This window comes from Euprymna scolopes, chromosome 1, assembly GCF_053919585.1.
Source record: "Euprymna scolopes isolate OS-2025 chromosome 1, ASM5391958v1, whole genome shotgun sequence".
Taxonomy (NCBI): domain Eukaryota; kingdom Metazoa; phylum Mollusca; class Cephalopoda; order Sepiida; family Sepiolidae; genus Euprymna; species Euprymna scolopes.
Genome location: NC_136482.1, coordinates 181,716,054 through 181,730,118, shown reverse-complemented (window position 1 = coordinate 181,730,118; position 14,065 = coordinate 181,716,054).

Genomic DNA, 14,065 nt, shown 5'->3' with positions numbered 1-14,065 from the left:
GTCGTCCTCCTCCTCATTCCTGCATCCCTCATTGTAAGGACAATCATTATCATTAATGTTATGCCATCCATGACAGTGAAAGCATCAAATGTCCATAGGTTCATCAGCAACATTTTTAATGCATACAATTGTTTCTGCCTTCACCAAGCATATACTTATACCTGATATACGAATATGCAAAATTATCAAAAATATCACCATTTTCTGAGAAGCTAACTTAGTGCTCCAAAAATCACTAATTTCGTTGGAAAAGCTGCAGTAAAATTCTATAAATTTTTTTCTGGGAGTTTTATCAGAGTTTCTACTATAGAAATTCCCAATGCACACTTTGTTTCGACATGTGTTAACACTGCACACACGCGCGCACGCAAACCATTCAGTAAAGAAACTTTTCCTCTCCACAAACACATAAACATATGCACACATCTACATTCGTACATACACACACGCATACATCAATACACCTATAATTACTTTGTATATGTTTCAATGAACACTGTTTCATAGTTGATCCGTGAATAATAAATGTTTTATTAAATTATATTTTCTTTGACTTTTTGCTACTTTGTTTTCATTAGTACATGACAAAAGTTCTCACATATAAAGACAATGTCCTCGTGTGTGTGTGTGTGTGTGTGTGTGTGTGTGTGTGTGTGTGTGTGTGTGTGTGAATATGGTGATAGTAGTCGTCAGCCTGAATATGCTTAACATAGTGCATAGTGGGAAAATATCAGTAGCAGAGAAAGATAGCTGGCTTGCGAAGAAATTAAAAGCAACAGTAGCCAAAAAAAAAAAAGTGTTTATGCAAATTAAGTGCGTGCAAATTGGTACGACAGGAAAAAGAGAAAAAAGACACCACGTACTTGGGAGAGAGGCAAAGTGCGCATCAAAGAAAATGGATGTGTAAAGTCGAGGATGAGAATGGGCTGGCTGTGGCCAGCATGGAGTCAGATGAAGGAAAACACGAACCAGGCTAGATGGACATGTGGCAGTGAGAGACTTTTTAAGTGATGTCGAGACTGGAAAATGTTTTGTTAAAAAAGAAAAAAATGCCGACCTGGATTTTTATTTATTTATTTATTTCCTTTTGTTTGTTTGAAACTGCAATGTTACATGTGGAGAAAGAAACAGCCTGGCTGCTGTTATCTGTAGATCACCAAAGTTGAGCATCGTCAAGCCTGGTCAGTACTAAAACGGGTGACCATTTGTGAATACTAAGTACTATATGAACTCTCTATTTATCCTGGCATTGTTACCAGTCGTCCTGGACTTCTCTTTGCCACTGGAATTAAGCAGAGCCAACACAGGAGAGGCATGGTTGGAGATTAGACAACTCTTGCTTCCCAATTCTGTGCGTATCATCTATCATCCCTTCACCACACAAGCAGTAAGACCAGGCATATAAAATCAACATTATGCTATTGGGGGGGGGGTCTGAAATGAATGTTTCTGTTTAGAGCACAATTGAAGCATAACACTTGACTTTTTCATTTTAAACTTTAATTCAAGTCATCATATATGTAAAATAATTTTATGAAATCAACAGTAGGTTCTCTACAGTGCAATATAGACTACAATACATGTGGACTAAGTCACTGTAGGCAACCATCTGAAGCTTTCTTCTGGTGCACCATGATGGGTCCCTAACTAGAGTATTTCAAAATACCCATTATCAATCATTAGATTTCAGTGATTTTGATGACAATACAAACATGGAACCGTGAAACTTGTGTTGATCATCATTCACTTCCAGGCAACGTCGAGTCTTCCTGCTAGTATACATATATATTTATGAGGGACATTCCAAAAGTAATGCCTCCTATTTTTTTTGTTCCACCTGAATGGATCAGAGAGGACTGCAAATTACATTGTTATGATGACTGAACTCATGCATTCATAATCTGGAAGTTTCTATTCATCTGTTGCAGATGTTGACAGTGTGAGAGACTAAGAAATCAACCTATGTCATGGACGTGCGTCAGAAGCAGAGATGCATCATTGAATTCCTGACAAAAGTGCATTGAGAATGGTGGTGGTGTAGGTGTGTCAGAAATTTCGTGAAAATAGTGAATAATTCCACCCCATCTTTCCAAGCTTATAACTCCTCGAAAAATGTAATTCGAGCCCTAATTTTTTTTCAATTAAAGGAGCAAGGACCAAGGTTTCATTAAAAAAAAAAAACAAAAAAAAACAACGTGTTTTTTTTTTTAAAAAGGTTTTAAACTTCGGACTTTACAGGTAAATTTCTAAAAAACAGTTCTTTTTTTGTTTTAAATTTGAATATATTATTTATTGACCTTTTCTCTTCAATTTGTGATATATAAGACTTTGGTGAGTAAATTAATTATTTACTTTTTAATAGACATTTCAAAATGGGAGGCGTGAATTATTCGACCCCCTGTCTTTCCAAGCTTATAACTCCTCGAAAAATGTAATTCAAGCCCTAATATTTTTTCAATTAAAGGAACAAGGACCAAGGTTCCATTAAAAAAAAAGAAAAGAAAAAACAAATAACGTGGTTTAAAAAAAGGTTTTAAACTTCAAACTTTACAGGTAAAATTCTAAAAAACACTACTTGTTTTTTGTTTTACATTTGAATATATTATTTATTGACCTTTTCTCTTCAATTTGTGAGTAAATTAATTATTTACTTTTCGGTGAGTAAATTAATTATTTACTTTTTAATAGAAACTTGAAAATGGGGGTGGCGTGAATTAAAAAAAAAACGTTTGTCTAAAATATTATATTCGATTGGAAAGAACATAAAATTTCACATTGACCCTGAAAATATCGTAAAAATAGAATCAATAGAAAAATTTTGATAGACTTTTAAAATTTAAAAATTGAAAAATATTGAGTTCGGAAAATTCATTACTGTTTTAAAAAAAAAAATTTCGATTACTTTTAAAATAACTTTAATAGTTTATTTTGGAAGTATAATCCATAAAGAAAATAAATAACTCACTTTTAACAGAGAAATTACGAGATTTTTATATTTTATTCGCAGTTTCGTGTTAGGGGTGTCAAAAATTCCTACAAAAATTATGAAGAAAAATAAATTCTGGACTACAGAAGATCGATCGGTTTAATGGTACCACTTCCGTCTTCGTAGCTCTTTAGCTTTTTGAGTGAAAAAAATAAGAGTCTTTACCTTTTGGAACGACCCTTGTAAATGGGATATCCAGTGCTGTGATAACATTTACCTAGAATCCCATCAATATTCAAAAAAAAAAAAAAATAAAAAAAAAAAAAATAAAAAATAATAATAATAATATAAAAAAAAAAAATGTTGTCTGCATGTCGCCCTTCTCCTCCTCCTTCGTGTATATCTCATCGTGAGGACAATCATTATCATTAATGTCATGCAGCCATGACAGTGAAGTCATCAATCAATCTCCGTTCCATTTTCAAAAGTTACACAAAAGATTGAGTCATTGTGAATCAGTCGGACCCTTCGATTTATATAGCAATAATGCTTATATAAATATTTTGCTCACTTCATCGCCAGTTGTTATCAATCTATTATTTACTTGATGTGTTCAAATGTAAAGAAATGTTGCAGTAAGGCGTCAATTTGGGCACGCACGTTTGCACTGATTAGCACGCCTCACAGCGAAAAGAAATTAATTTGCTTTCTAGACAAAGACAGCCATTATTTTCTAGGTTTTCAATTCAATGGATTTGAATTGAAAATCTTTAAAAAAAAATCGTTTTTCTTTTTTTTTTTTTTTTTTCAAACATTTATAGTCATTTCAATCCTTTTTTTTAAATTCTAGTTTTATTTTGTAATTTTTATGCTAATTTCACCTTCAAAACTATCAGAAATTTATGTGGATAACGAGAGCCCAGTTTACTGTTTATAAGAAGAGCAAAAAAATGAATTTTGGGTTTACTTTCGCTTACGTGTTAACGTTTCAATTTAAATCACAAAATAAGTGCTAGCGAAATTAATGCATTTCTTAACATTTGAAACCCCCAAAAGATAGATTTTAAGGAGTCAACAAAAACGAAATAAGTTTATTTTCATAATGTTGGGTTTGATCCTTTCATCATATCTTATGAAGAGTGATATTCAACACCCAAATTAGAAAACAAGGCAACTAACTATCCTCCCCTGTTTTCCAATGAGGAGTACCAGACTTGTAGTAGTCAGAATCTCCAAAATTAAGAAACCTCCTAAGCTCAATCTCCTACTGTAATATTGTAACTTCGCTTCCCTTATTTTGTCCTTTAGCGATGTTTCTGACAAAGACAGAAGAATTGATATTTTCTATGTCAGAATCTATTCCATCTAACACTTATTGTTGGCAAGTTTTTAACCTTTATGCAGTATTTTTAGCTCGTTACATCAAGTGGCGTCATGCTTTGTCTGAGGCGATTTCCATTAAAAAAAAATGAAGCATATCTTTTATGTAACACAGTCCATAAGATTTTTTTTTTATTTTTACCCAAACAAGGCACTACTATTTCAAATCGTATCTAACAGGGAACTATCTGAAATTGAGCAGCAAGATGTTTGTTAACTTTACATTTAAACTTCAGTACATTAGTACAGTCAGGGAAGCAGGCAAATAGGGGTGGAATTTCAAAGTCTAGCAGTTCGAGTAGAAAGTTTTCTGACATGTACAGACCTCAACAGTGAAAGGATAGGATGTTGCTACTTGTCAATTTAGTCAGGAGTATATATGTTGAGGGGGCACAAGTGCTGTGAGTTCATCAGAACACATTTTATTAATGTGCTTGTAAAACAGGCAAAGGAATACAACATTATGGTGATGGGGCAGAGGTTGGAGCTTAGCCTATAGTGTGGGACCTGTTAGATTTGAGCCTCCTTTTTGGATCCTGTCTAAAAGTAAGTTGCCATCTGTGGCAGCCATACTCCATGCAAGGGCAAATTGTGACTTTAGAATACTTTCAGATGTGAGTAGTTTTCTAACATGGTAGAGGGAGCCCATTTTATTTGTGTTTGTATTATGAACAATATCTATCATATTTCTAACTGTTTATGCTTACCTAAAACTCAGAAACTACCAAAAATACTCTTACACATTTAATTTCAGTATGACCTCAAACAGGTTATGATAAATAAAGGCTCTCATATTCATTTGCTTCCAATTACCAGGGACGAAATTAATGCATTATTAGCTGGGAGGAGGATACTCATAATAACATTTTTTAGTTTTTGAGATGAGGATTAATTATTTGGGTTATTTTGGACTACTGTTCTCATCTTGAGCGTCATTTTCATAGCGTTTCAGTCAGTATAAACCTCAACCTTTTTCGGATGTATCTTGTGGAACTTGGGAATCTTCCCGTCGAACTCAAGATTCTGCAAGGACCCGTGGCGTATAGCAGATAAAGTACATGGTAAAATTCAATTGTGATTGACACTCTTCTGGAAGTTGAAGGTTCAATCCTCGTTGCGGGTGATATTCAGAATGCAATTGCAAATTACTTAGGACTTCTACCATGACTGACAGAATGAGAACATGCTAATAAAGGTTATGTTTAAAATTCTGTGCAGATTCCTGAGTTTAACGAGATACATCTGGAGAAGGTTGAAAGTTACATCATCGGAAACATTCTAAAAATAACACTCATGATGAGAATAGTCCAAATTATACAAAGAATACAAATTACTTATAATTGTTAGAAAAATAACACTGAAGTTAGGTCAAACAATCAGCTGCAGATGACTTGATCTATTTCTTCTTTTTCTTTCTATACTGTGTTGCCCTGCCAATATCTAATATTATGACCATGTATGCAATTGACACATTTAGTGTCAATGACGAATTCATAATTCGATAACTTTGTCCAGATGAAAAGTAGTGGGTCGAACTCTGTTACTTAACTCTACTTGTTGGAGGATCATTTAAAAAAAATGAATGATTAGCGGGGGGGGGGACTTTACTCAGTCGTAAAATACGTTTCAATATGATATTTTGATTTGTCCAGATTTGTACATATTATTATAGAGTCATAATTTCAAAAGTAACAACAAAAAAAGTATTTGGGTGCCATCAGCTAGGATCGAAACCGAATGCAAAACATAGCATTCAAAGCTGGTGACGTTACCACTGTACCAACGGGACACACATATGAACTGATTAAAAATAAACTAAGATGTACAAAATGTATCACGATTTTTTACATTTTGACCCATTTTTGACCTCTTTAAAAACTATTTTAACCGGCTAAAAACCCATAACGGTCCATACGAAATCCAATCATTTGAGGCCCCTAGCGCCGCTTTGTGACTTTTAGCTTCGAAAAAGATAGAGTTTGAAAATATGGGAACAGACAGACAGACATATAGCCGTTCTACTTAAAATTTTACAGAACTTTAGTGTATAAGTCTGGGAGTGATCTTAGTTAAGTTTTGTCTCAGAATAGCCCCAATAATTGCCGATAATCAATAATCGAAACCGTAAAGCCATTTTTTCCATGTCGTAGCTTAGCAACAATAATAGAATAACGGGCAGTGAAAATTCTAATGTGGATAAGATGATAGATTCAAACTCCCTGCGAAAATTTCTTTTTTTTTTTTTTTTTCGTTAACTGCAAAGAATTTTATAAGAATTGAAAATTTACATGTTTGTTTTTTTGCATGACATGGTCTGCAGGTTCAAACCCTACACATAAATTTCTTAATGTTTTTTTTCATTAACTGAAAAGTAGTTTAGATAAAATAATTTTATAAAAGAAACAGTAGTTTCTCTAGAGTGCAATGTAGAATAAAATATATTTTTGACTAAGTTACTGCATGGAGGCATGTGAAGCTTCCTTCCGGGCGATTTCATAGATTTCGATGACAATAAAAATATAGGAGTGTGAAATATTCGTTGGTCATCATTCAATCCTGGGCAATGTCAGGTCTCCCGGCTAGTATATATATATATACATACATATATATATATATATATATATATATATATATATATATATGAATGATTATTATATTGTACCTAATATATAGTAATGTTTTTAGAAGTAAAAAAAGAAAATGATTTGGGTGCCATCAGCTGGAATCGAAACCAAAGCATATAACTCCCCTGCCTTATTTATTATTATTTGAGCTATCGTCAGATAGATGAGAAAACGTTAAAATTTAACCGACTTTAACATATAAATGTATATTTGCACATGTGTAGAAGAGCACTTGAAATCATTTACACCTGTCAAGTTCCAATTTTTTCCAATTTGTTTCACAGGTTCAAATCCTCTATATATCAGGTTTAAGTTTAAAGACCAAAAATTGAAAGAGGAGTTTCATAGAGACCGTGCCTCAGACAGATAAGGTCATTTATATATATATATATATATATATATATATATATATATATATATATATATATATATATATAGATAGATAGATAGATAGATAGATAAGTATTAGGTTGACAAAAAAGTTCTTGCACTTTTTAACTTTTAAATTTAGATGAATGTATCTTGGCTCAAACGAAAATTTATTGATCAAAAAAAGCACCATGAAAACTAACACACTTTTGCCAATGCAAAACAAGTGTATTTATGCCAGTAACGTAAAAATCTTTCCTTCTGGTTGCCATGAAGTCGCTGAAGGCGTTTTTGATATCGTTTGGGTTTTTGAAGCATTTCTCATCTAGAAAGTTATCAAGATGCTTGAAAAAGTGGTAGTCGGTAGATGAAAAATCTGGAGAGTATGACAGATGAGGCAAAGTTTCGTAGTCAATTCGTTCAACTTCTGCAGGGTTGGTTTAGCAACATGTGATCGAGCAATGTCATGGAGGAAAATTTGGGCCTTTTCTGGTGACTAATGCTGGGTGTTGTTGTCGAAGTTTCTGATGCATTTCATTACATTTGTTGACAGTACTTCACCACCATAATGGTTTTGCCTCCATTAAAAAAACTATAATAGATGAGACTGATTGCAGATTACCTAACAGTCAACATGACTTCTCTTGGTGCAGCTCTGGCTTGGGAAGTGTTGTGGAGCTTTATCGGTGTCTATCCACTGAACTGAGTGTAGCTGGTTGTCATAAAGAACCTACTTTTCATTGCAAATCACAACCCGAAGGAGAAATGGGTTGTTCTTGTTGCGTAAAAGAAGGGAAAATGACACTTCATAATGGCGTTTCTTTTGGTTGTTGTTCAATTAATGAGGCAACATTTATTAAGTTTTTTTGTCTTTCCAATCTTTCTCAAGTGGTTGGAAATCGTTGTATACGTTATGTCGAATTCAGAAACAAGTTCTCAGACAGTTGTGCATGGATTGGCTTCGACTAAGGCTATTAATTGATTGTTGTCAACATTCAATGGCCGACCAATATGCCCATTATCTTCAAGACTCTCGTCACCACCACAAAATTTCTTAAACCACCATTGTGCTGTGCATTCAGTAGTAGTTGCTGAGCCAAATGTTTCATTGATATTACGAGCTGTTTTAGCAGCTTTTCGGCCTAGCTTGAATTGAAATAAGAAAATTGTGCAAATTTACTTTTTTTTCCATTTTATATTTAACGTTCTAAAAAGAATACATAATTGTTTAAAAACGATTGTAATTGAAACGATTAGATAGAGCGAAAAACGCTCTTTAAAATGATATAGAAAGTAAAGGTATTATAACAAAAACTTATTTTAAAATATATTTGAAATCAAAATTAAAACCTCCGCAAGAACTTTCTAGTTAATAGTAAGATATATATATATATATATATATATATATATATATATATATATATATATATATATATATATATATATATATATAAAGTAGTAAAATTGTATATGTAAAAACAAAATAGGTTTAAAACTTCCAAAATTTATACTAGAATTGTCCACAAGGACCTGTGGCATAGTGGATAAAATATTTGGTAAAATTCAATTGTAAGCTACACTTTTATGGGGATTGAAGTTTTAATCAAAATACAAATGTGAATTATTTAGGACTTCTATCCGGTTATTGCTGACAGAACGAGAACATGCTACCTCTTTGGATCAAATTTGTTTTTTTTTTCTTTTACTCACCTTCACCCCCAAACAAGGCATATCACCACTTGGACGTAAGGGCCTACTAATTAGAAACATCCCGAAGAAAGATCAACAAGATGTTGGTTTATGTTACATCTGAACTTCTGCATATCAGTACAGCCAGGGAAGCAGGTAGCAGGAGGAGAATTCCAAAATCTAGCTATTCGAGGCAAGAAGCTATAAGAGTAGAAAGCTTTTTGGTATTTAGGGACATCAACAGTGAAGGGGTGTGATTTTGTTGCTAAGCATGTTTGTCAGAAATATGTACGTCGAGGGGGCATCATATCCAGCCAGGTAGAAGAGTAACTTCTTCAGGTGGAACCTTTGAAAAAATAAAGAAAAAATGAAATTTCTGTGAAGGTAAGTTGGCGATTAATCATAAAGTGAAATGTAAAAATGAATATCATATATAAAATTATGACAGTCTGATTCTCAGTTTGACTTCAAAGAGATATCTTCGAATATAACAAATCGATATTTTAGCATTGTACCATGTTAGTTACATTGATAGAACATATTTCGTTTTAGTTGAATTCTGAAAATACTTATTCCTTTTAGAAGTACTTTTAATATGGTTGTAGCATAACTTGGGGTGGGTGACAAAACGGGGACGTCATAGAACAGCATATAGCGGAGAATGAAACGTCGTTTACATAACGGTGCATATGGTGACGACGGCGATGATGACAATTATAATAGCGGTACACAGTTCATATTTATAATAGAAGGCTGATATAGATGTGAAGAGAGATGCGTAGTGGACAGTTCTTTTTAGCACAGGAAGGGTGATACATTATTGGTGAGGGGTCACAGACACTTTGGAAGGAGTTTATAAAGTTCTTTTACAGACAAAGATAAAACACATTACCTTGCGGTTGAAAAGACAACAAAGATAAAGGTTTACAAATACATAAAGACCTTCATTCCAGTTGGTTATGAGAAGAATGCTCAGGTATTCAATATTGCGTTAGGTTCCTACATTTTGTTCTCCCCTCTCTACCTCGCTTCCTAAAGGGGCTTGGCTAACTCTCCTCTGACTGTTCTGAACTCAACTCCTGAATTCGACGCTCTGTGATTCACTTTGAACCCTAACTTAACTAAATATATTGAACTACCTTTCTTTGTGACGTCAGAATGTGCTCAAACATATGAATGTTTTTTTCATGTAAATTTTACATATTATATATGACCCCAACACGTTTCTGGCAACTGTCCTCTGATCTAACTAGTTGTATAGTTATTTCTAATATAATGGACAATTCTCTACATTCCTATCATCATATCTAAATAGCAATATGTATTGTTTGATTCTAGCAATTTCCTTTAATAAATATTATATTCAATCCTATTTTCTTTGTTTCTCTATTTATTGGGAGGTTTTCCCTTCAATATGCAACATTAGTTTCCTAACTACCCTAAAAAGAAGTGTGAGCTTATGTTATTGATTAAAAATAAAGTTTCGATATTTCTTTATCTATTTCAGCTATCAAATAACTAATTATATGTGTTTACAATAAATTATTGAACAACTTATTTTTAACATTACTTGTATAGCATAATGTTAGGTATATTTCTTTTCATTCTAACAACTACTTAAACTGTCATAATGCATATCTCTCCAAATCTACATGCGTAAAACGTAAATAGCAGTGCCATCAAAACACAGAATTAGCAGGAGCAGCAATAGTGACAGCAATGACGGTGCTGGAAATGATCCCTGTTCGTCGACATAAACTAATCGGACATATTTAACACATACTAGGGCAAGGCTGTTTTTTCTGTGTCCATGTTATCAGCACAATTCACACTTTATTTTAGCAAGAAAAATACCAGAAAGGACTATTTGGCGTAAAAACAATCACGTCTGAAGTATGAATATCACAGTGCAGGGGTCTCCCAGAACGTGTATTAACATGAATAATTAATTCAAAGGACATGGTGGGAGTATAATTTTTACTCAAATATATTCACAAATTTATTTGCATGAATCTGAAACGGACAAGTGAGCATACCCCTTAAACAGATAACCCCTTACCGTGAGTCAAGACACAGAAGCTAGCACAACATGAGATAAAAAAACAAAACAAACAAACAATTCCCTACCACCTAACGCTCCTGTCTCTTAAACTACATTCGCGTGTGAAGAATAAATTCCACCCGGTACCGACAGCAGGAACAATGTGTGCCCAAGCGTTGAGGAGAACAGTTGTCATCGTCAACATCTCCGCAACAAACAGCAACAGCACCGTCGCTACCGTTATCATCTTTTCAACAGTCAAGCAGCAGCGCCAACACCATCTTTCAACAATCAGCAGCACAGATGACGTGCTCCTCGACGCCTGGGTACACACTGCTCCTGCTGTCGGTACCGCCGTTATCGCCAGCAATCAACAATACGATCAGCAGCTCCGGGAACAAGGATTGCTATCTATATTAAACTGGCTAACTCTCTCGGCGGTGGACAGTGTCACACCAACCTTACTAACTCATTCGAAATAAAGTTTTAGTTTAAACTTCGTCGTCTGATTTCTTGCTTCCATAGTTCATTTATTTTCAATGACTCATACGAGGAATTGAAATACAACAACTCGTATCATTGTATTATAACATATTGTTGTTCCTGTGAAATGCTACTAGTGCTGCACTGCTGCAGAGGTCTTTTATTGTGCATGATATAAATGGCCGTTTCGTACTCATAAAGAATTGCTTTTTCAAATAAGTTCATTACTATTTTTTAGCTCCTTCATTCTAAAATCTCTCACTAAAACGCATGCCAAATAAAAAAACACATTAACGTTATTTTGAAAACAAAATAAACGCTTGCTTCTTTTATTTTCCTAACTTACATTTCAAAACAAATCGATATATTCGTAAACTCAATAAACGATATAAACTGTCACATCCAGAAAAGAAAATTCGATATTTTATGTATTTATTTTATTTTCTACATTCCATCCATAACAACTTTCTTTTTTTTTTTTTTTTAATATTCTTTGTTTCTTATTTTATTTATTTTTGCTTTGCTATTTTTTTCCATAAGTATATACAAATATAGTTCCTAATAAGTGGTTCTCAGCGTCGCCATGATTATTTAGTTTCCCGTAGGCTAGTGACGCTAACGTCTGTGTGAATAATAGCTACTTTTTCTTTTTATTGTTTGTATTTGCACGTATTTGAAGAGTTAAAAAAAAAAAAAAAAATCTGCTAGTATGCTTGCTATTTAAATTTTAACATTTCATTAGTGATGGTGGATTTGCGAAACCGATTTTTTTTTTAAATAAAATTTCGTTCTTTCTATGGTTGATCTTTCCACAAATATAAATATTTCTATTATTTGGATTCATCGAACTACTGTTCTCATCTTGAGGTCATTTCAACAACGTTTCGGTCGATGTAACCTCCGACCTTCTTCACGTGTATCTTGTCGAACTCGGGAATTTGAATGGAATTTGAACGGGGTCCTTTATTTACTTCACAGGGGTAGCATGCTCTTGTTCCGTCAGCCATAACTGGATAGAGGTCTTAAGTAATTCGCAATTGTATTTTTCGGTCGTCCATACTCAGAATTGAACCTTCAACATTCAGGAGAATATCACTTTTACAATTGATTTTTCCAAGTACCCTAACCACTGCGCCACTGGTCTTTCTTGCTTCCATACGTTCATTTATTGTTGACAGAACAAGTGCATGCTACCCCGTGAAATAAATAAAGGGTTCCGTTCAAAATTCCAGAGTTTCCGAGTTCGACGAAAACATTCCCGAGTTTTTTTTTTTTTTTAATTTTTTTTTTATTACATTTTCACCCCAAACAAGGCACATTGCCACTTTGGTGTAGGGGGCTACTATCAGGGGCAGCAACTGCTGGGACACTATGTTGGGATTTGGGCAGCAAGATGTCAGTTCACGTTACACTTGAACTTCTGCATGTCAGTACAGTTAGGGAAGCAGGGACCTGGAATGGAATTCCAGAGTCTAGCGGTTCTGAGGAAGAAACTACTGGAGTAGAAAGATCTTTTACATCTAGGGATCTTTACTGTGTGGGGGTGGGATTTAGCTGCCTGTCAGGTTTGTCGAGGGTGTCTATGCTGTGGGGGCACAAGTGTCTGCAGTTCGTCAGAGCATCTACCATTAAAATACTTGTAGAACAGGCAGAGGGATGCAACGTTTCGTCAATGGGACAGAGGCTGAAGTTTAGATGCCAGTTCAGGGCCTATCAGATTGGCGACTCTCTTTTGAACCTTGTCTAGGAGCGAGAGACTAGTAGCAGATGCACCAACCCAAATGTGACAACAATACTCCATACATGGGCGAATGGTGGCCTTATAGAGGTACAGGATACTTTCAGGTGTTAGTAAGTTTCTAGCACGGTAGAGAGAGCCTACCTTTTTTGCAGCAGCCCTGGCAATGTTTTCAATATAATTGTTCCAGCTCATGTTTCCTGTGAACGGTAGGCCAAGGAGTTTGAAAGATGTACTCTCAGACAGGGAGTCACTGGCCATTGCTATTGGTGGCAGAGAAGGTTTCTTGTAATTATTGAAGGAAACCAGTTTAATTTTGGCAGCATTGAATGTGACCATCCATTTATGTCCCCATTCCACTACAGATTGGAAGTCATCCTCTAGTGTTTCTGCCATTTCTTTAGATATGTGTTCATTTGTCTACACGCTGGACTATCATTCCCATTTTACACTACATTACTCACTTCTCTTCCCACGCGCGAACAAACGATAGTGACCCGAACGTGAGATGAACACACATTTCCTTTTCTTTCTATACTACCAGTCCCGCAACAAACGATGGTTACACCCGCGCGGACATGAACACGTGTTATACCTAAAACATTCATTCTTTCAACGGTAAATAAACGACATGTTTATTCTATCCAGCAATTGAGTTTTTGTTTCCTTCATTCCATTCGTTTCATTATTTTCTTTTGTAACGGGATTAGGATTTATATATCCTAGTCCTCTACACAAACGATAAAATTCTAGAAAAAAAAACGTGAACTCGAACTAATAGAAAAAAAATTTTTTTTATATAGATTTCGGTGTGC